This window comes from Hippichthys cyanospilos, chromosome 22 (assembly GCF_059441005.1).
Source record: "Hippichthys cyanospilos isolate Australia breed blue-spotted pipefish chromosome 22, RoL_Hcya_1.0, whole genome shotgun sequence".
In the NCBI taxonomy this organism is placed as follows: Eukaryota; Metazoa; Chordata; class Actinopteri; order Syngnathiformes; family Syngnathidae; genus Hippichthys; species Hippichthys cyanospilos.
Genome location: NC_142390.1, coordinates 7,005,537 through 7,027,500, shown reverse-complemented (window position 1 = coordinate 7,027,500; position 21,964 = coordinate 7,005,537). Strand labels below are relative to the sequence as shown.

General features: G+C 40.2%; 1 protein-coding gene across 2 annotated transcripts in view; it reads right to left on the bottom strand.

The window, feature by feature from the left end:
- The window catches only part of LOC148405694 (peroxisome proliferator-activated receptor alpha-like), a 33,987-nt gene extending 16,514 nt beyond the window's left edge, over positions 1-17,473 (bottom strand). The window contains exons 1-2 of one of the 2 annotated variants that reach the window (XM_088406357.1): positions 16,856-17,473; positions 13,855-13,914 (exon numbers count right to left, since the gene is read on the bottom strand). The gene's annotated coding sequence lies outside the window, so the exon portion shown is untranslated. The remainder of the gene's footprint in view (positions 1-13,854; positions 13,915-16,855) is intronic. The other variant, XM_088406358.1, reaches the window with a different exon arrangement.
- Positions 17,474-21,964: the final 4,491 nt, after the last annotated feature.

The following is a 21,964-nucleotide window of genomic DNA, read 5'->3' as shown; positions in this document are numbered from 1 at the left end:
AACTCGCCCAAAAATAACCGAAACAAAGTGGTTGCACGAGCAAAGAGTCGAGCCGCGGACGCGCACGCCAGTCAGGTCCTGAAACATGCGACTTTTCCCTCTCCCTCGGAATCATCTCACTCCTTTATGGCTTTCTGTGCCTTTTGTTTAGAATTGGCACCTGTCCCAGAAAAAAAATTCAGCCGGCCGCTCCGCCCTCCTGCTCTGCTTTCACTGGAGACTGCCCACAAGCAAGACAGAGGAGGAGAAAGAGAGCTAGAGACATGCAGACACAGAGCGAGAAAGTGCGATAGAGAGGAGATCGGGAAAGAGGGTGGGGCAAAACACCCAAAAAGAGGGAGAGGTCAAAAGATGGGAGAGGACGGTGGAGGGTAGATAAGAGAAGGGGAAAATATTTGACAAAAATCGTCTCACGAGCACAAGTGGAGCCCTCCCAAAAACCAGACGGGAGATTTTGAGTCGGCGCACAATACCGAGGATCCCAAGAATGTCTTCGGTGCCGAATTATCGGAGAAAGCCACTTGTTGCTTGGTGTTGAGGCGAGAGAGCAGACACAGGGTTAAAATCCTGGGACTGCGAGTAGTAAAATATCCCTCCCTCTTTTGGCACCAAGGGGAGGGCCCGCCTGTAGAAATAGCAGCAGAGCGCCCCCCCCCCCCCCTCGTTTGCGCTCTCTCTCTCTCTTTCTCACTCAGAGCTCCTGCGTCCTAGTCTACCCTTTCGCATGTGGCCAGGACCCAGGCAGAAAAGAGGAGGAGGAAGGAGAAGGATAGAAAAAGAAGTAAGAGCAAGGCCGGGGGGGTTAGATCTATGAGTGGTGGAGAAAGGGCTCAGCTGATGATGAAACAGGGACGTGTGGGAGTGGGTACGTGCTACATCACCGTTTTGGCGCAATACTCTGTACAGGGGGGACGGGCTTGTGCGTGTGTACGCCAATAAGCCAAACATATTTGTAACATGCCTCGCAAATGGGTAACTCGCAGTGTGGTGACCATGTTGGCGGCTAGCAACACCAAACTACCTACCAGGAAGTGCCAGCCAATCATCATCGTAGTCTTGATTCAAGGTCTTTTTTTTTCCTCCTTCTCACTGCCACAGACATGTTAATTTGATGTTTTATGGTTCAGTCAAAACCAAACGAGCACCTGGCCATGACATAAAACAGGGTCTGATATGGCAGCGTGTGCCCGCCATTACAGGGCCGGCCAAAGAAATATTGCAACAACAAAATGGACTCTGCTTGTCCTCTCGCGCCTCCCCCCTATTCTGTCTCTCACCCTTTTTTATCCTTCCACAAGCAGTGCTACTAAACATCCTGGCGAGCGCTAAATTCAGGCCATGAGCATAAAACTGAGAAAGTCTTTGTCGTGTGTATTGTGCACCGCTATCGTCGTCTGTCACCCTTTTTGAACACCTTTGCTGCCTCCGCATCCGCCTAGGCCAAGGTCATCAGGTTCATATCCACTTCCCACCCAACGTCTCTCTCCAAACGTCTTTCAATGCCTTATATGCTGTAATGCCCTTTGGCACTTTGCACTAGATTCCCCCACTGTAAAAAAAAAAAAAAAAAAACCTTCCTCTCTTCTGGATGCTGTTCCCCACCCCTTCAATTTCTCTTTCCCAAAAGGAGCCTACAACTCAGCACCGACAAAAATTTTCCTCTCCACAATGTAGCACAAAAGAGAGTTGAGTCGGGAGGGAAAAGAAAACTAGCCCAGAAACACGTCGCATCATGTAGCACTGCTCGTTGGTGCGCTTCATTTTCATGCGTACAGTAACTAATCAAACTCGGAGTGAGCAAAACACATTTTTTCAAAGTCACAGACTCTGCCAGCGCCTTGTAAAAAAAAAAAAAAATCAGTTTGACACACACACTCAAACACAAACACACATTCACGCCCACACACACACACATGAATGCAACACTTCTCAGCTTTCCTCAATCTGAAAATAAAGAACTCAGGCCCCTCGTATTCAGCAGCGCTGTGCTATCTTCTCTCACACACATCCACACACACACACACACAGGCAAGCTGTAAACACGAGTGACAGAAAATCCGGAGACTCGAGGCGAGCAAAGCTTCTTTGTGGAGACACATGTTCACTCATGATGAGAAAAACACCAACGGTCACTAGTTTGAAACCTGCTGACGTCACATCTCGCCACGTTTGCGGAACCAATCGCTACCAGCATGAAAATGCCACTGCAGCTGTGTGCCGAAATCAAACAATTTCGTACGAAAATGCATTGATCAGCATTTTTTCGGCAGGCTTTCTGCACCGTCGATCAAGGTGGCGTTCCTGTCGGTTGTTTACCGTCTAATGTGGCAGGAATTCAAAAAACTTGGCGGAGCCTGTTCCTCCACCGTACGTCACAGAGGGTTCACCCAAGGATACGGCTCTGGCTTTGGCTCGGATGCAATTTCTGACACTGTAACCCTCCGCGAAGGCCGTGCCGCCATAGGAGCGGCCCGGCTAACACCACCGCCGATGACGTGCCAATATTAACGGGTTTGCTTTGTGAGCCGGCGCGCTGCGGTGGGACCGTTCCTCTCGTTGCGTTAGGAAACAGTTGAAGTTTTGATTTTACGTCTCCTCCCGCGCCCATCGACAACAATAAAATTATTATTTGGTCACATTTGTAGAATATGGCTAAAAAATGTATAAAATGAGCAAGTTAATTGTTGAACCCCCCCCCCCCCCAAAAAAAAAACAAAAAAACAAACAAAACCAAAGCTTACAGCTAATAACAATAATAAACAATTCCCTTAAAAGTCAAGGTGTATGTTCACCATCCAGTGTAATTTTTGATGACAAAAGTTTAAAGAAGAGCAAACATAGGAGTCTCAATTTGTTTTGCAATTTTTTCCACCTTTTTCCTTTTTTCACAACATTTTTTTTGCATGTTTTATCCCCCTTTTTAGTATTTGCTTTATTTCTCAATTTGAGGTTTTTTTTAGCCAGGATATTTTTTCGGGCAACCTGTTTTTTGTCAAAAAAAATATATACATACACGGATGAACGGATATTTTAAATATCTGTCATACTGTATGCATCAACAACAAGACACAACTTGCGAATGACTGTGCAGGATTTCAAGTTGTGCGTTGTAATTTTTTCAAAAAATAATCTTTGGAGAATTCTGAATGCTTCAAAAATAAAACAAACCAAATTTCTAAATTAGCATGAAAGATTCTGCTTTTCTATACTAGTTGAAAAATATAGCGATCAAATCTGTAACTTAGCAAGATGAACTGATTTTTGAAACGACCACCGTTTGCAGCTGTGTTGCTAGTGCAGGCAGTTTACATTGGAGAGGACCCAACAGATAAACACAAACAAAATGATTAAATTTGCCCATGTGAAACTCTTAACTTTCAGTGTTCCTTAAGCAGGGCAGCGCGGCGGCCTTCGCTCCATCTCCAAGGTGGTCCGCAAATGGGCCCCTCGGCAGCACGCGCCGCGACAACTTATCTATTACAAGTGTGACCTTTAAGGTCAGCCTCTGAAGGGTTGCGAACAAAGGGCATGACCCCGGGGTCAGAAGTGGAACGCCAGGGGCAGGCCTGGGGCCCCCAATGCAAAGAGAGCGTGCTGTTTGCTTTGAAAGGTAAGCATGGCTAACGCGGAGGCCTAATAAGGATTAAGGGGCCGTCTCCTTTGGGATGTCACTCAGGGGCCTCGTACATCAGTCTCTATTAACCTGCCGTGACCTTCGGCAGGCCCCAGGTCACATGCGCTCACGCCGCAGAGCTGTAAAAGCCGACGCGCTCCGTGCCCTCTCGCTGATAACGCTGACAAATTGGTTTCGGAGGAGAAACAAAGCGCAAATAGGATCCGTTCCCTGGAGGTTTACCTGCTAAGGCAGTTTTCAACTTGTTCATGAGGTTGGCATTGGGCGGGCATTTCATTGGGAGGAAAAAAGTCCAATTGTCTAAGATAAATCAAAACAGGGAGACGGATCCTAGTAAAATGTCTTACAAAATATAAAAATGAAAGATGAGTAAGTGCGTTTTCCTCACTATAATAACGAGCCAGGCCCGAGTTGAAAAAAAACATTTGATGAAAGCAGCTCCCACAGAGTCAGAAGCACAAAATGGAGGACGCGGCGAGACAACATGGCGGCCTGAGTGACGCAGACTCACGCTGTTGGGAATTTGACTCATCCGACGTCAAAAACAACATGAGCTACACGAATAGAAATACATTTGAAAGTATTGTTAAAAAAAAAAAAAAAAAACACCGCATCAGGAGAATATGATAAAATCATGGGTAGAAAAAAAAATGCAAATTCTTGCTGTGACTGTAACCAAACTGAAGATAATTAACCCCACATGCCAATTTTAAATTGTATTTCTGCTATTATTCAACATTTCTTTTTCGTTGCCCATAAATCACAATGAACAGTAATTTAATTATACAGTTTACAAATTGTGGAAATAGAAATAAATTTGAGTGAAAGTCAATTAGTAAACTACAACATATTAATGCAGAGAGCAACAAATAATCCATTTTAAATCAAATAAAATTGAACATTGCAGTAGTGTATTATTTATACGCAAAACTGAAAATCCCTTTTCGAATTAGCCTTATTATTAAGTACAGTGCATTAAAAAATTGAAACAAAAAGAATTATCTTGGATGAGATTCTTAACTTTCATAAAACTTTTTTTTTTTAGTTGACCCAAAATGTCACTAGACGAGTTTGAAAAAGACTTAACTATTTTAAAAGTATAAAATGCAAATGGGTGTTGCTAATTTTGGCTTTTCACAACCTTTCAACTATGATAATATTGTAGGTTTTGCATTTTGCTGCTGCATAAATTCAAGGAAATATTTTTAACTTTGACACAAAACGCAAAAATAGTAGGCTAAATTTTCGTACCCTTTATCAAAGGTTTACTGAGCTCGAACGCCCACGATTACTGCGCATAGTTGCTCCGGAAAAGTATACAAACTTCACCGGATGAAATATTGACTACATCTCTTCCAACCTCGGCAATTAAAAACACGTACGTAAACATTAACAATAAACACGCGAAAGTTAAGTTTCGATTTTTTTTTCCGACCTGTTGAAACAAAGGCCCGACTTTGATAATCACAAAGCCACTCACCTCTGGGGAAGCGAGCCTCTCTCTATGGCAGGCGAGAGCCCAGCAAAAGTTGGAAAAAGGGAGAGAGGGACGTGGGGCCTGTGCTCGCTAGGAACAAGTGTCCTTTAGTAGCTTATAAAAATGCCGAATGGGCGATAAATCCTCGCAGCTCGTCCCTTTTTTTTGCAGCTCTGCCCTCATTTAAGAAAGGGCAGTGCTTTAGGGGAATCGTCATCCTACTTTTTAACCATGAGACTCCCTCTTTAGCCTATTGTGATTGTCTCAATTTAAAGATTCAATTCGAGAGAGATTGCTGAATGAAAATTCATTTATTATTATTTTTTTTTTTTTTCCAGATCTAATTTCAACGAGTGCTGCAAAAAGCGAACGAAGTCTCACGCCGCACTTTGGTGAAGCGTCACTCAAAGGCATCCAAATATGCTGCGATGCAGGAACACTAAAGTTTCATGCACAGCAAGTCAAGTGCTCTCAAGGCTATAACAAGCAATAACACCGCTCAGGCAATTTGATAAAACCATTTCAAATATTAAGCTTTGTGTAATTAAAGACACTCAATCCAACACAAGCTTTAAAGCTTTCATATTTGGAGAGCTTTTTTTTTTTCTTTCTTTTTAATTTTTTTTTTGCTCGAGAGTCTCAGTACGCTCGGGGTGGGGCGCGTCCTTTGAAACGAATTCGGACCTGTTGTTGGTTCTAGCTGGATGCCACGTCACGTCTCAGCCTGGACGGGGCCTGCGTGACCTAGCTCGGCCCAGATCCGAGCCCCGCAAACCCCCCCCCCCCGTCAGAATCATAAGCACACACCCGACAGCAGAAAGGTGGCGCGGGAGGGAGCCATGTTGCATTTACGCAGGAAACGAGACTCGCTCTGTCCCTGCTTCAATGACAACTACAAACGTCAGCTTTTTCCGACATGGAGCTTCTTTATCAAAATTATATTGATTTGGTTTCATAGGTCATCTGGGTCTCACCATAGTCACCAATATGTCAATATGGCACACCTGCAAAATGTGTGCAACAGTTCCCACTTCAGATGACAATAAAAATCTTTTACTATCAATGTGGTTTGATTTAAAAATAAAATTTGGGAAAAGAAAGTGTCTGTGGGTCTACGTTCGACTTAAGGAACGGGTGACTGAGCAAATTGAAAAATAAAGCTTACGAGTGCTTGAGATGTTTCAACCTTGATTTTTTTTTTTTTTTTAGAACTATGTAATAGCTTTTTCAAATATGCAGACATGTATTTGGCCGTAAAAAAATTCAAACGAACATGTCCAAATATTTAACAGTAAAAATGCATACCACTTTTTTTTTGTTTTTATTCCCTGATTCAGCCGTTCAAGCCTGATCATGGTATTTGATCTAAGTGCAAAATGTAGCATCCATTCTATTCTATTCTAGAATTGTATTCATGAAACAATACATTTTCATTTTGCTTGACATAAATGACGGATGGCAATTTTATTAACACGATTTAGCAAATGCATCCAATTTTCTTGTGGAGCTCAACATGGGGCTTCTTGTAACTCAAGGAGGTGTCTGCAGCAGCGTGCAAGCGGGGGAAGAGAGACGCTGGCTCTGAGGGGTTAAGATGCTAGCAGTCATTTGCCTGTCGGCTGCAACAAAAGCCTGCCTATGTAGGGTGCATACAGATGGAGCGAGCTCCTTTGTGCGCGCAGTTTCACACGTCGCGGCCGCCGAGTTGCCAGGTCTGGCTCTCAGGGCCCTGGCTGCGGGCCTGGCCAGCAGCTTGGAGCACCTGAAGCGGGGGCTCACACATGGCTATTCTTTGTAACACGTCTCCAAAGAGAAAGGAGCGTGGGTCCAACTAGTGGGTCACGCGGCCCAGCGCGGTACTGCCGGCCCGGCCGTCTCGAATCAGCGTGAGAGAAGAACTGAAAGCTCACTGTGCTCTTCGGAGGGGAGGGGGTCTCTCTTATCTGTTTTGGGTTGTGATAACCACGGAGTAAGTTTTTTAAATAGGAGTATAAAATGCATCCTGCAATGAAAGCTGGACTAAAACATTCAGCGTTTGATTTACTCTGTTTTAGCGTGCTCAGTGTATTGGGATCACCAAAACTGAATTGAATTCATTAACAAGTATTGTATTGATTGAATGCAACTATTCAAAAACTAACATGATTAAATTCTTGATGATTTTTGCCATTTTTTTTTTTAATTGCCCAAATGCTCAGAATTTCAGCTCATCACCAGAAAACAATTCTTCAAATTCAGTCATTTTCCATTTAAGCAGACTGATTATTTTTGTACTCAATCAAAATAAAACATTTGCTTTTACCTATGAAAAACAACAACATTTTAAGTATTTCCAATATACTGAACTATATATAACTTTTTCCAGCTCTATATAAAGTAACAGACAGAATATTAGATTATTAAAATAATTTCCAAACCATTTTCAAAACTGAGAATATTAAAAAAAAAAAAAAAAAAAAATCTTGAGCATAATCACAAGCTAACCTTTTTTCAAAAACAAAACATTTATATTTGATTTGGCTTGTCAAACTCATGCTTGCTTTTATCCTTTTGGACTACTTTTTTGTTTTTACAAAGCATATTTTTTGATAGTTATCTTAACCTGAAACATTTTCAATTTTATGAAAGTACACTGTATTACTGTAGAATTGACAATAAAATACTGTACTGTATAATCGAATAGAAGGTGTATGAGACCTTCAATTCAAATATACAATATAAAGATGAGGAGGTGTTTTTTTTTCTTGCATTAAAGCAAAGAACACAAATAGAAATTTACTGAGGGAATTCCCAAATATGCGTCACTTCAATACTTTTATTTTTCGGAATTAATCTCGTCAGAAAAGGGTAAACAAGCTTTACAGGGTTTTTTGCTAGCCTGGGTGACACTGCACATTTGAACAGTGCTATCACTCATGTGAGCACTCAGGTGAATGCCATTCTGATGACAGATTTGAAGGCAGGTGGCAGGAGACAGTTGTGCTCGAGGACCGCTCAACAACATGGACGGAGCATGTGATATTTTAAAAGCAGGACAAATTCTGCCACCCTGCTGCCCCCCACTGAACTTGAAACCCACATCAAGTGGTTTGAAAGGCTGGGTAGACCTGGATTATTTCAAAAGCAACACACTAAATTGTGCACCCTCCAGGAAAATATTACAAATAATCAAGGAGTCGTTTCTACAATTATTTTTAGGTCTGTGAAAGCCCCATGTGAGCCACATGAGCAGCTATACTCGAGAGAAAAAAAAATAGATGCATAAAAGTCCAAATTGCCTCCCTTTCTAAAAGTCACAATGCAGCTTTAATGAGATGATTTCTCCATTTTCTTCTCATTTCAAACATGCCTGTGAGCACAAAAACAATTTTCATACAATGTCAAAAGTAACATTTGCTACGTCACGCCCAAATTAGCAAGCTAGTTGTTGTACCAAAATGTGAAAAGAACTTATACGGGTAATTACACAGACAAGAATGTGTGCTTTCGGGACTTTTTAAACTGATCTCCAATAAATTCCCATAGGAAATCACTTTTTTGTGTGAGACACAGATTAAGCAAATTTTATTTCGTATGCTCAAACTTGAAGTCAAACCAGTATAGTGTAATATTATTGCTGAATACATATTTACCTGGGATGAATGACATTAACGGTTTTATTTACCATTTTGAAAAGATTTATTTAATGTAACACGCTGTAATTTCAGCAGATTTCATTGTAACCCTCCAAAACTAAAATTAGACCGAACGAAAAAGAAAGAGAATTTTAGAAGTTGGCTCCTGAGGATAAACGGACATATCTCAATCACACAAATGGTAAAATCTCAATCGAATCCTCACGAATGAAGGCTACAGAGAATCAAAGTAAAAAGCTGAGAGAAAAGTGTGACTGCAGTCACATTGATCCTGCAATCACAGTCACAGCGAGGCGCAATCAGTGCCCACACATCGTCGTGTATTGTTTTACAACTTTTATTAGGAGTGTAAATAGTCGGTGATCAGAATGTCTGTGCTGTCTTTTACACAAGCACGCACGGGGTCCAAAATTAACACCCGGCACACGCCAAATGTGGGTGGATTTTCCGTTAGCCTAATAAATCCCAGTAGGGAATGTGTGTCATGTGTGTGTGTGTTTGTGTGTGTGTGTGTGTGTGGGGGGGGGTATGTTTGTGCCACGATAGTCATAAAAACTATGCTGACTTTCTATAATGTCATTTTGCAAGAAAAAACATATAAACAAAACAATTTGTGTGGGCAACGAGTTACGGCTTCTGCTTCCACAAGTAGCAATGAGCTCAAGCTAACACAGGTTACTGGAGATGAGGAATATTCATGGAACATTAATTGTACTGGGCCGCCTGAAACTAGTAGATTGCATAAACGTCAAGCTGGTGTCTTGGACAAGGATAATGTCTACAGTTGGGAACTATTTTCATTTGGGAAGCGACAACAGTGCAACCGCAGTCTGTAATGATGTCTGCAAATTGAGTGTTTCAAATGGAACTGAGATTTACTCGTTTCAATACGAGACTAAATGTCCTATATCCCCTTACACTGTAATGGGACGTTTTTTGGCAGAATATGATCGGGATATCACTGTGAATAATATGAAGAGCAATAACTGAATTTACTGTTAGGTGTGCCTTTAAGAAGCGTAACGTAGCGCAGCAGTTCTTAAATGAGGCTACATTCAGGCACGTGAGATTTTAACTGGATGTCCGCAGGTATCAGCAAATTTTATTTGATGCCGTTAAACGCCATGACAAGGCCACTACATTTTTCTTTGACTCTTTGTGATTGTAACTCGCCTTGTTCGCAAGTTGTTTGTGTAGCAACCCAATCTGTCAATATCTGCAACCACAGATGAAATAAATGGAGAACGGCAAATTCCCTCGCTCCAACCAAGGTGGACGAATGATTTCTTTTGTTTGTGCGGTGCCACACAGTTCCTGAGCGGGGTCACGCCCAGCTGGCATTGACTTCAAGCTCACATGCGTGTTTTTGGTCTGTGGAGCGAAGCAAGAGCAACATGCAGACTCCGCGCAGAAAAGCTGAATTGTTCAAATCTTATCCTAAAGCAACAGCCAGCAGAATATGCTACTTGATATTATACTGCACTACAACTATAAGATATTTCGACAGGGACGACATGATCGGCTGGGAAGAAGATACTTAAAAAAAAAAAAAAAAAAAAAAAGCAACTCCAGTGTGTTCGTTTTCTGCCAGGGAGTCTCTATTGACCTGTTAAACCTTTGTGACAGGAACAAATGCAAATGGCGCCGACTTGTTCACATACAGCACTAAAGGCTCATTCAAATGAGGCCCCAGGGCCACAAAGCTGCAGTGGCTGAGCATTCGGTGAAGGTTGGGCTAGTCCCCCAGTTGGTCCCAACAAGAGAACGATGATTTCAACTAAGGCACAGTTTGATTCTATTTGGTTGGCTTGGTTCTATTTGGTCTTAATCACTGCTGTGTTCATCAAACGCAATAAATAAGTAGATGCTGTTGAAAAACAAAATTCAACATCAAATGCTACATCGGATGCAAAGACACCACGTGTGTCCCAAAAGAGCATATCATATCCTTCTATCCAATTGTCCACTGAGGACTGAATAGGAAATTAGGAGGAAATAACACTGGATGACAATGAGAGATCATGAAACGGGTGTAAAGTTAAGATAAGAAATATCATCCTTCCTCTTGAATTAACAGCTCTAATAAAAGGTAACAAAAAATCCCAAAATGCAGAGTTTGGCATGATCATATTAAATCGGCGCTATAAAAAAGGACCAATCTGGGGAAAAAAAAAAGAAATTAAAAAATACTTAGGGTGTTCCGAGCCAATTAAATGGTCAAAATGAAGGACGATCATATTGCTTCTTTTTGTTATCTGATGGAAAATGAGATGCAAAACCATCTCCTTCAGTCTCTAGCACATGAGCCTCCTGGAAGGGCTTTCTGATTCCGGCTCCTCTCCACAAAATAGCTGATAGGAGGCTGAGGATGTCTCTTTCCAGCACATCTGGATAACACCTGATCCCAGCCGTGAACTGCCGAGAAGTTCATTCTATCAAATCTTGGTCCAAATGCAGGAAGGTAGGGTGTAAAAGTCAAACATATTTCAATCATGCCTGATAGATCAATTTGACACAAAAATCTAAGACACAGCTTTTCCAAGCGACTCTAAATTGTTTTCTTTGATGTCTTTTTAGCCTGAGTTGTATTTCAACAGAAAGGAACACCACTTCGCCTTCATGTATTCTATGGATGAATTTATAGTTTCTGTTTTACGATTTACTTCCTAAAATTAAGAAAACTGAGCAAGCATAAAGTCACACAGTTATTTTTTAGGACACACCATATTTTCCTTGAGAAATGAGTAAGGGAAAAATATATTGAAAACAAACAAAATCCACAAAAATGCTAAAACAATGAACATAGGAAGATTAAATAAAAGGAATAAGTGAATATGCAAGAAAAATTGTGACAATAAAGTTTAATCCTGCTTCTATCAGTACTGCCAAAAACGACATGAATAGTGCATAAATTTATCCGTGTTTATTTTCTCTTGGCTGGCCTTTCAGTTCTACATGCCTCCGAGTTCCCCTTGATTTTTCATCCAAAACCCAATCCAGTTTCAAATGCACATAATCCAGTAACTTGCTTGTACAAGATGCTCCTGATTTTGTGTACGGCATCCTCTAGTTTCTCAGCCCCCCTTTGGACAGTTTTGGAGTCCCGATGGCTTGCTATGTTTCTCTCGCAAGAACACAACAGACTGCGGGTCTGCAGTGTGAGGATCAATTCTGCGGAATTGCCACATCCGATGGATTAGGTCAGCTGAATATTTGGAATGTTTTAAGTGGTGCAGAAAAACTCATCTTGGCATGTCCTTGCACAAGCACCCTTTTCTAATGAAAATTTCACTTTTGTTCTTTTTGTAAATCATCATTTAGGTCAAACCTTTTTTTTCTTTGTTCATCTAGTAATGACGCGCTTATCTGTATGAGTACGGAATGTAAAGGATTTCAGAGTTTGGTTGCTGAATGTATTTAAAATAGAAGCATCAAGTTTGCATGTCACAACAGGATGCAAGATTCATAAAATGCATATCAAAACTTCATTTGATTGTTTATGAAAATAATTGATCGGGACACATTAATGAAGCCACTGGGACACAACATAAAAAAAAACCACCCTTCAAAGCATTTTCTTGAGGCACCGGAGTTGTTCCAAAAGTTGTTTTCCACCTTTTCTTACTGGACACGGAATCATGTGTGCAGGGGGTCAGGAGGAAAACCGCAAAGTACCTTTCAGATTTTGGCCAGTTGGAACATAAAAAACATTTTTTGAGCTCCTCAGTCCATCCCTTTTCTGTCAAAAGCATTTCCTGCTGCATGGCCTCTAAAAAACATTTAATAAGCTCGTCATCCTGTCTTAATATGTAACAATTAATAATATTAGACAGACAAGGACTAAATGAAAGCAATTAACCAATACTAATTAAATAGTAGACTAAAACATTTCTTAAAAAATAATAGAACAGGGTGGGTTTGATAAGAATAATATAATTATGATGATATAATAATCATAATATTTGGAAATATGGGCAATTTTTTTTTAGCAGCTTTTTACTCAACACCTTTTCTATTAAAGTTTATACTGGCTTAAACTTACTGATGAAAACAAACAACTTCAATTAAAGAATGCTTCACCCAACACAAAGCTGACACCCATTTTTACACAGCAAAAGTTATGAATCTGTTGAGTGTGAGCATCAGCCAGCCAGAGCACGAACCCGGCTGTGCTCGAGTCAGTAACAGTCAAAAACACATTTGCAAACTGCGTCAAGTCCACAGCGGCGACATCATTTTTGGATTTATGAGGAAAGAAAACTTTGTTCTCATGGAGAAAAAAAAATACTTCAGCACACTGCCAATTTACCCACTGCTCACCTTCTTGTTAAATTACATCCAATATTTTGACATTTGTAGCCTAGCTAGTGCTCTGCAATAGTAGCTCCTATTATTACTGGAAACAATGTTGTTTTTTCGCAATTTATTGATCACTCTTGAAGGTAGGGAATGAACAATTTGGAAGGATAACCTAACAGTAACTGCAAGCGTTTTCCCTCCAATATTGTGATGGAATATACAAGTATTTGTTCAAAATCCTCTTCAAGTGTATTTCTAAACAAACTCAAGCAACAAATTAATTCATCTTACAATACTGGATTTATTATACACAAAGGTTTTGGTACTTTACATTAGTCTTATGCTAAAATACAAGTAAACTATAGTTAATTTTTCAACTTCGATTAAAATAAATTCAACCAAACAAGTGAAGACTTAAGTCATTGAGCCATAAATCAGATTTCCAGTATAGCAATTATGCAAACAAATCTTTGGCTTCATCAATTCAAAATTTTCATGTTTTATGAAACAATAATATGTGAAAATGCGGATTGCACATAAGTACAGAGTTTATGAAACTATGTGAATACATAAAACATATGCATAACTCTAAAGCCTGTAAACTCTATGACTGAGATGACGCCGTTTTATATCCCTACAAATTGCACTTTGCAAATTGAAAATGGCATTTTGCTAAACCGTGATGTCGATTTGATTAACTGTTCTGTCCTACTTGAAATTATGTATGATTTTGATTTTATTTAGGATTTTGTATGCTGATTAAAAATGATGATCCATTACAAGCAGGGTAAGCATGAACAGAAACTTACCAGTCGCCAGACAACCCGACGGCCTTCTGCCCTCTCGAGCGCTCCTGGTCTCTGGTGGCCCTACGGCAAACACAAGAAACAGAAATACGCTCAAAAATCCGCAAAAGTTAGGAACTCCGATGAGTGGTGAAGTTTTGGATTTTGGAGCGAGACGAGTGGCACACAGAATGTGGGTGCAAGCTGAGCACACAAAGTTCCTGCTGGAACATGTCGATGCTGTCTGGCACAGGACCACATTGCTGCTTTTCTTCAACTTATATTACTTATAAACACAGCCATTTTTTAAAAAATTCCATTCCGGTAATCATTGCATAGTTCACATAATGAACACCAAAAACATAAAATCATTTTTTTATATGGTTACTTTAATACCCATGACATTGTAACATAGTACAAGACGACAAAGTGCAGTGCTGTAATCAAGGACTCTATTCTTCTATTTTTGCGCTCAAAACAATCAAGGAGCTAGAAAATGACACAGCACTTTTCTATTGTATTCTATTTTGAGTAAAGTGTGTTCCAAAAAACAAGGTTTTTGGAATGCTTCTGCTGTTGTGTGGTATGTCCAGTTCAGCCTCGACAACAATGTTCATCTTGAGATTGACAAGGCATTGTTAATGCTACAATCCAAATCCAAACATTCTGTTAAACTACAATAATTTCTCTTCCATCCCCATAGCAAGACGATGGACGCAAACATTTATTGTGCTCTGAGTGGAAGGTGAATTTAATATTTCATCCGCTGCTCATGCTCAAAGCAGTTTATCTGCTATTTATAGCGATGGGAATGCAGCAATTTGCTCTTGCCGATGGAAGGCATAGAAGGACTTTTCACTGGCCTTAATAAAGCCACTGGCACACTTTCTTAGTGCCTCAGAACGAGCACATCAAGCAGCCAGTCTCTTTTGCGCTGGTGTTTAAACTAAACCGGAACAACCTGCACTGCTCCTCACAGAGGTCCGCTTCATTTGCTTTTTCGTCTCTCCTTTCCGCTCCCCTCCCCATCTTTGCACAGGACGCTTGAACTCTCTGTAAACCTGTACATTCCCTGCTGAACGCCGCCATCTCTCCAGCAAGACGAGGGATACAACTGTGAAAAGGTGCAGGAGACAATCGGAAATGGAGAGGACTGAAGCCTGCTCTCTCTCTCTCTTTTTCCCCCCACTGTATTTTTTTGCTAGTATTTTCTTTCTCTACTCTCTTGTGTTTTTCGCTCCGGCTCTCAAATAATTCACAGTGGAAAGAAAAGGCCTTTTCCTTGTCCTCGCTTGAACTCCACATCAGCTTCCTGTTAGAAAGGCAAAGAGGAAACACCCAGAGCAACGCGCGCATGCGCACACAAACACACAGAGCGAGGCCTTCACTGGTGGATTCTTTGCTGCCGGAGAAATTAGGTCAAGCACTTAAGTACCCAGCACGAAGACGAACGCAGATTTAAAACGACAACTGTTTGGTCAGGACAGCAGAAGTATACGTACACATTCATGAATGTTGACAAATATTTATCTGTGGAAGGTAGACCAAAAGATGGCTTTTAATGACATAAAACAGCCTAATAGGCACCTTACATGACCTTATTGGGGACCCAGGACCTATGATGCAGCAATATCTGCTGTGTTTGCCCGACAGGACAAAAAAAAAAAAAAAAAAAAAAAAAAAACACTGTGTCCTGCCCTGTGGCCTCAAATACCCTTAAAGGAACAACACGCCACATTGCTAAGCACATCCAATCAGCTCTTCATAGAGGGGGCGGATTTGGAGTGAGACTAATCTCGCCATCTCTGCGCTCAATCAATTGCGCGAGATATGACGGCGCGGGGGCAGGGATGGGGGGTGCGGGGTGATGGTAGTGACGAACCTGAGCAACATCCCTATGATTACAGGCCTCTTCTTGTATAGCCACACAAGACCTCGGATCTGGGTAGAGCCAAACACCCAGTTTCCACTTCACAGCCATGTACTTTGCCCCTATGGGCTCCCAGAGCCATTGTCTTCCCACCTGTGTTGCTGCTCCCTTTTCTCCAGGGGAACAATGGCATCATTTTCCTGTTTATAGCAGCAAAGTTCACTTTCTAAACATGCAGCGTCAGGGTATTAACACAGTACATAAGAGTGCGGGTGCCCCAAAGGGGAAGCTATTCCTAATTTATGTGAATAAGTGAGTTGCCAGATATTTTTTGGGGAGGGATCCCAAGTGTATAGACCTATAGGGGCATCTACAAAATGCACTGATAAATGTGCTATAACCTCAGCCACAACAATGTGTCAACAAAGGGAAATATATATATATATATATATATATATATATATATATATATATATATATATATATATATATATATATATATATATATTTTTTTTTTTTTTTTTTTTCCCACGGATGACGAGATAAAACCACTACAACGTGGTTCTTTTAATGATCACATATGTCCTTGTAACAAAAAACTTCAGAATTCTTCCCACTTATCACTAGAATCAATATTATTAAATTTTGGGGACTTTGTGTTAGGTTTGGAATGAATTAAAGGAGTCAACGCAGGCCTTTTATCCATTAAAAAAGTCACATCTAGCCACAGCTGTACAAGCCCATCTCACGTTTCATTGAATTTATTTTCATCAAAAACTTCTCACATGGGGGAAACCACAATGATACATCGGGGGGGAAACCGCACTCCCAGACCATATGTGGCCATAGGTGAATCCTAGGTCATGGTTATATCTCGTTTTAAGCACTTTTCCTTGCCACCTACCAGCGGCTCGCCTGATGTGCACCCCCCGTGCGGGGGCTGCTTACAAGCGGCTACCCAGCCGAGCTTGCTCCGATCGGACAACAAAGGGCAGTATTCGACGTGTGCCAGTTGTAACTCGGGTACGTCGCAACCTAGGCTAATTTACCATTAAGCATCTAATTCTGCGATGATGATCCATCTATTTGCGGACATTTATGAGCACGTCCTACAAAATAAACAACAAGGAAGCGAGTGAATGCTAAAGTACATACCCGAAGGTGTCACGGTCAAGTCCAACGTTGTCGAATTTTCATCTCACAAAGACACGTTCCAGACGAAAGAGGGAAGTGAGGGGTATCCCGTGTTCGGAGGCGGCAGACGGGTAATGGTGACGCCGATCTTCGCTCCCTCCTCCCCCGGCCAAGGCTGCTCGGTTCAGCGGGGACACGGCGCGTCCTGAGCCCGCAGCTCAAGCAGATGCGTCAAGTTCAGATGAGGTGAAAGCAGCCCGTTACACAAGCAGCTCCCCGCTCCTCCATATAAACTCGCGTCTTGTTTTAATGACTGTTCATCAGAAGAGACCAGAGGAGGATTTTTTTTTAAAAGAGTGAAAGGACACTTCACGTCGCAATAGCAGAAAAAAGTAGGCTGCGTTGCGATCATTATAGAGGGCTGCCTCACCCACCCCCCGCACCTTCCGCGAATAGGGAAAAAAAACAAAACACTTTGATTTTGCCCGATGTCAGCTTTATGCAGAAATATTATTCATTAAACGCTTACTTTGACGGAAAAATGACCGTAAATGGCAAGTGGATTTTGAGCACAAAATACTGGGATTTTATAAGCGTTTAGGTCATTTCTACAAATGTTCTGTGTCACTTTGATCAAGAATGGCATACAGCTTGTTTAAAGAACATCCCCACGTTATAATATCACTATTAGCCACCATTAAACTGCATGGCTGTGACGGTGTTTTATATAAAATTATTACTTGTTAGCTACTTAACTCAGTTTGGCTAATTAGCTTCGAAAAGTAATTTCAAGTAGATTAACAAACGCCTGTAAAACCTTGTTAATTGGCTCCCCGAGCACCATAAAATGTTGATAAATACTTAATTAGGTTTCAGTTCACCTAAATACTCGCCCAAAAATAGTTATTAAGTTATTAATACGAGTATTAAAACTTGGTAAAAATGTCAACTGTGGATAAAACTAATATTTTTCACCCTTTGTGGGTCCTAATTGACGCAGTGATAATGATAGAGATCTAACAATATTGCTGGGCTTTTCCTTTTTACGTTTTTAAAGCAAACTCTTTTTTTTTTTTGCACCAGTCAAATCAATTGTTTGTATGAATATATTTTCTGCTAATATATTGGAAAAAAAAAAGAATGTTTCAATATTTGGTAAATATCTTTTAAGCACCATAACAATCAGGCATAATATGGGGCATCAAAAACGGGGATGAAAACTATACTGCATTTACAAAGACCCCTTGGAGAATACAACTTCAAATGCAAACTACAACTTTTTTTAACAGCCAAATGCAAAAGACGAATGCATATTATTGCAATCCAAAAATCTAAATAATTTAATGGAAGATGCTTACTGTTTTACATTTTTTAATTAGAAATGAAAACTTTTAAATTTGATATAATTACTTGCATATTTAAAATAGAAGGAAGAGAAAAAAAAGAAAATAACTTGTATAGATATCTAATATTTTTCATGTCCTTCAATTCTCATGTTACTCTGCTTCATATTCAATCTATTAGTTCCTTAAATTTAATATCTTTAAAATTATTCATAAATTGACATGCCTGCTTTACCAAATGTTGTTGTGTTGTCATTTTGGAGACTATTGGACAATTTGGAGACTGTTTCTCTTGTGGATAAGTGGGAACATAAAGTATTTACCTGCAGTGCATCTTTTGATCTATCAATGAATCTATCTCAGTAAAACAAATTGTTCACCCACAAAAATACAAATTAAATAATAGACCTGTATGATAATATGACATGCACACACACATTTTTGAGTGTACAGTAATCATAAACAGGCGTAGAGTCAAGTGTGTGAATGTGTGTGTGTATGTTTTGTACTCACTTTGACTCAACTATATTCGGCATTCAGGCTGTAGTTTAAAGGGATTATAAATTGATACACTTTTATACCGGTTGGATCTTCAAGTAATTTAAAACAGAATATATATACATATATATTTAATTTTTGCCTGTATTGCTTTGATTAATTGTTGTGATATATAGTAATGTAATGTGTGACCTTATTTATTTAAAAAAAAAAGAAAGAAACAAACAAACAAACAAAAAAAAGTAGAAGGAGTGGGTACATTTTTACCATTTGTGCCAGCTCTTTTACATGACAGTAACTTGGATAATACGAGTTAACTATATGATTTTATGTATTTTTAATGCTGCCGTTAAATTTAGATTTTATACAATTTAAAAGAGTTACACAGTACTTCACAGACTAATATATGTTGATGTAAAATCTGCATCTCATGTAATTTAAATAGTTCATTTGGGTCTGCCCACAATACCCAAGTGTGTATGCTTATTTAAGAAATTGGATTTGAATTAATTTATCTTATAGTATGTTTTTTAAGCAATGGTTATTGAATGTGTGTTTTTAGTGTAAATAAGAGGGACCAAGCTAAATTATACTTCTATAATTTTACTTTTTTGTGGTTTATTAATACAAAAACTACAGTGGGTGAAAAAAAAATGTAAAAAGTTGCAGTGCCGTGTAAAACCACTTGACTAAACACTTGAGGAATCATAATTGGTGCCAGTGTTTGGGGCTTATCAACTATACACCTAAAAAACTCATCAGTCACCCATGTTCTTGACTTGTAACATTCATACAATCAATTAAATAAAATTCAGTTAAATTATTGAGTCTAGTATGGACTGACAGGAGGAGGTGAGCTGAAAACGACGGCAGCCGAGGCCCCTTTCAGTTGAATACCAGGTCATAGGCTGGTTGCAGGGAACAGTTCAGATAATGGAGTGAGCTCGGAGGAGTACGGCATGAGGAGGCGAAAATGGCCATGGAGCGAGGAAGTGTGGAAAAGTGAGAAGTGGGAGGTGGCTCTTGCAAAAGGGCCAAAATGCCGCCTCCTATCCACTCAGCTCCTTCCACTTTTTTTTTTTTTTTTTTTGCCCTTGCATGACTCCCATCAAATAAGTGCTGCAGTGCGGTGCCTGCCCCACCTTATACCACCAAACTATCGATTTTGTGCTCCTCTGGATCAGGAGAACTGAGCCTGGTACATGACCCTGTCTGAAATCTGATTCTGAGAGTTTGTTAAGCTCAATAAAACTTGCTGATGCTGATGCAAAAATCATAACCATGCATATAGTAATGATTGTGGTGAGGGGTCAAGGCCTTCTCTGCTAGCCTAAACCCTATCAGAAGCGCTGTTATACTTTTAAAACAAAAATTGTATGCGACAATAAAATCTTTTTGAATCCTAAATCTAACAACACGGAAAAGCTACGGTGCATATAAAGGATGTCGGTGCTAAAATAATATATGAGTGGGTTCAAGCACCTGTAGAGGCATTATCACTTTATTATCTACAGCATGGAGGTTGTACAGTATGTTGTGGCTTAGTTGCCACGGGCAACGGGTCAATGATTACAAAGTGAGGCCTAGATTGTCCTCAAGTGCAGGTCAGACCCCTGGGGGAGAGAATTCAGGCCGCATCTTTTCACATAGGTAAATATTATCAATTAATTGGAGATCATTTGTTGAAGAGCAAAATGGCTGACATGCGCAATAATAACATGGCAGCACACAGATACAAACTAGTTTACAAAAGCAGTCAGTGTCCATGTTTGTAAATTGATGCAAGTTAATGCTGAGGGAAATATGCAAAAAGGAATAGCTATATATATATATATATATATATATATATATATATATATATATATATATATATATATATATATATATATATATATATATATAAAATTTTTAAGGTGGGGTATTATTTTAGAAGGCCACATCACATGCGAAATGTCATGCGAATCAAGGCGCTACATTTTGCTGGATTTTGGTTGACTGAGTATGAGACTGCCACGTGTTGAGTGAATCAATGACAGTGACACGTTGCACTTGACCTCAGAGCGTCCAGGCACACAGAGGGGTGCGCTCTCTTTTGCCTGCACCTTTCTGCAATGGGCCTAATAAGAGGACAATGCCTCTCAGTGTGGTTCAAACACACAATGCCAGAAATGGCTGTATTCGGCCAGGCAATATCCAGGCAAAGAAATGGAGCAAAATGGCATCTGTGAGGTTTCTGTGGTCACCCTTGACCCACTGACTATGACTGGCTTGAAAAACGGCCAGACGGATCTAACCGGTCATGTCCGGATGCTTGGAGACAGTTGAGAAAACAGAGTGGAAGTAGATCTATGCCATCTGAATTTTTTTTTCCCAGCTTCAATGTCACACTACCCATGGAGCTTAAAGGGGAAGTCAACAAAAAAATATTTACAATAATATGTTCTAGTCTTCATTTTGATCACTTTTGCTTGCGGAAAATGAATTATGTAGCAAATTTCACCCATTCATGTTTTCATCCCGTTCATCTCACAGGGCAGACACTTGCTGTCGACTGAGAATGACATCCTAGGTGCTCAGGCAATGACCGATCACAGTTCACCTGTTTTCTGAGTTTGGTCATGTGATGTTCGGAAGCCGAGCTGGTCATTACCTGAGCCCTTAGGAATGGTGACCTCATTTTCAGTCGACAGCAAGCGGAAAAAAAATCGCCCCTTGAGAAGGATGAAAACTCGTGGATTTTGAGTTTTAATTCATATTTCATGACTTAAATATTAATCAGAATTACATGTATGGAATAGTTGGGCTACATTGACCATATTTTTTATGAAGACGATTTTTGGGTTTTCTCTCTGGTTATCAACCTGGTTATGTATTTGAAAATACATTTGAATGTATGTGCGCACTCATTTGAATACATTTAGAGATGTGCTTGAATGTTTATTTCATTTCCATAAAGCAGTATAGCTAACGCGTATTACAGATTTCTATAGAACACCATCTGAGCTGTGGACAGTCACCGTGTATCTATAGCTAGCTAGCTAGCTAGCTAATGTATCACTAGCACAAATGACTTGGATGGCGTGGCTCTCCTTTCTACCTTCCCCTCCCTTTCCCTTTTTACCCCCCCTCCCCGGCGGACCACAAAAAGCCATTGTCACTGGAGACCGCCAGAACAATTGGGTTCTTATGCTGCGGCCCGTCCCGGCATGGGAGGGTAAACTTCAGCAATGACTGCGCTAAGTAAATTATAGCTCCAACGGCCTGTGCGGTTTGGAAAGGATGCACTTTG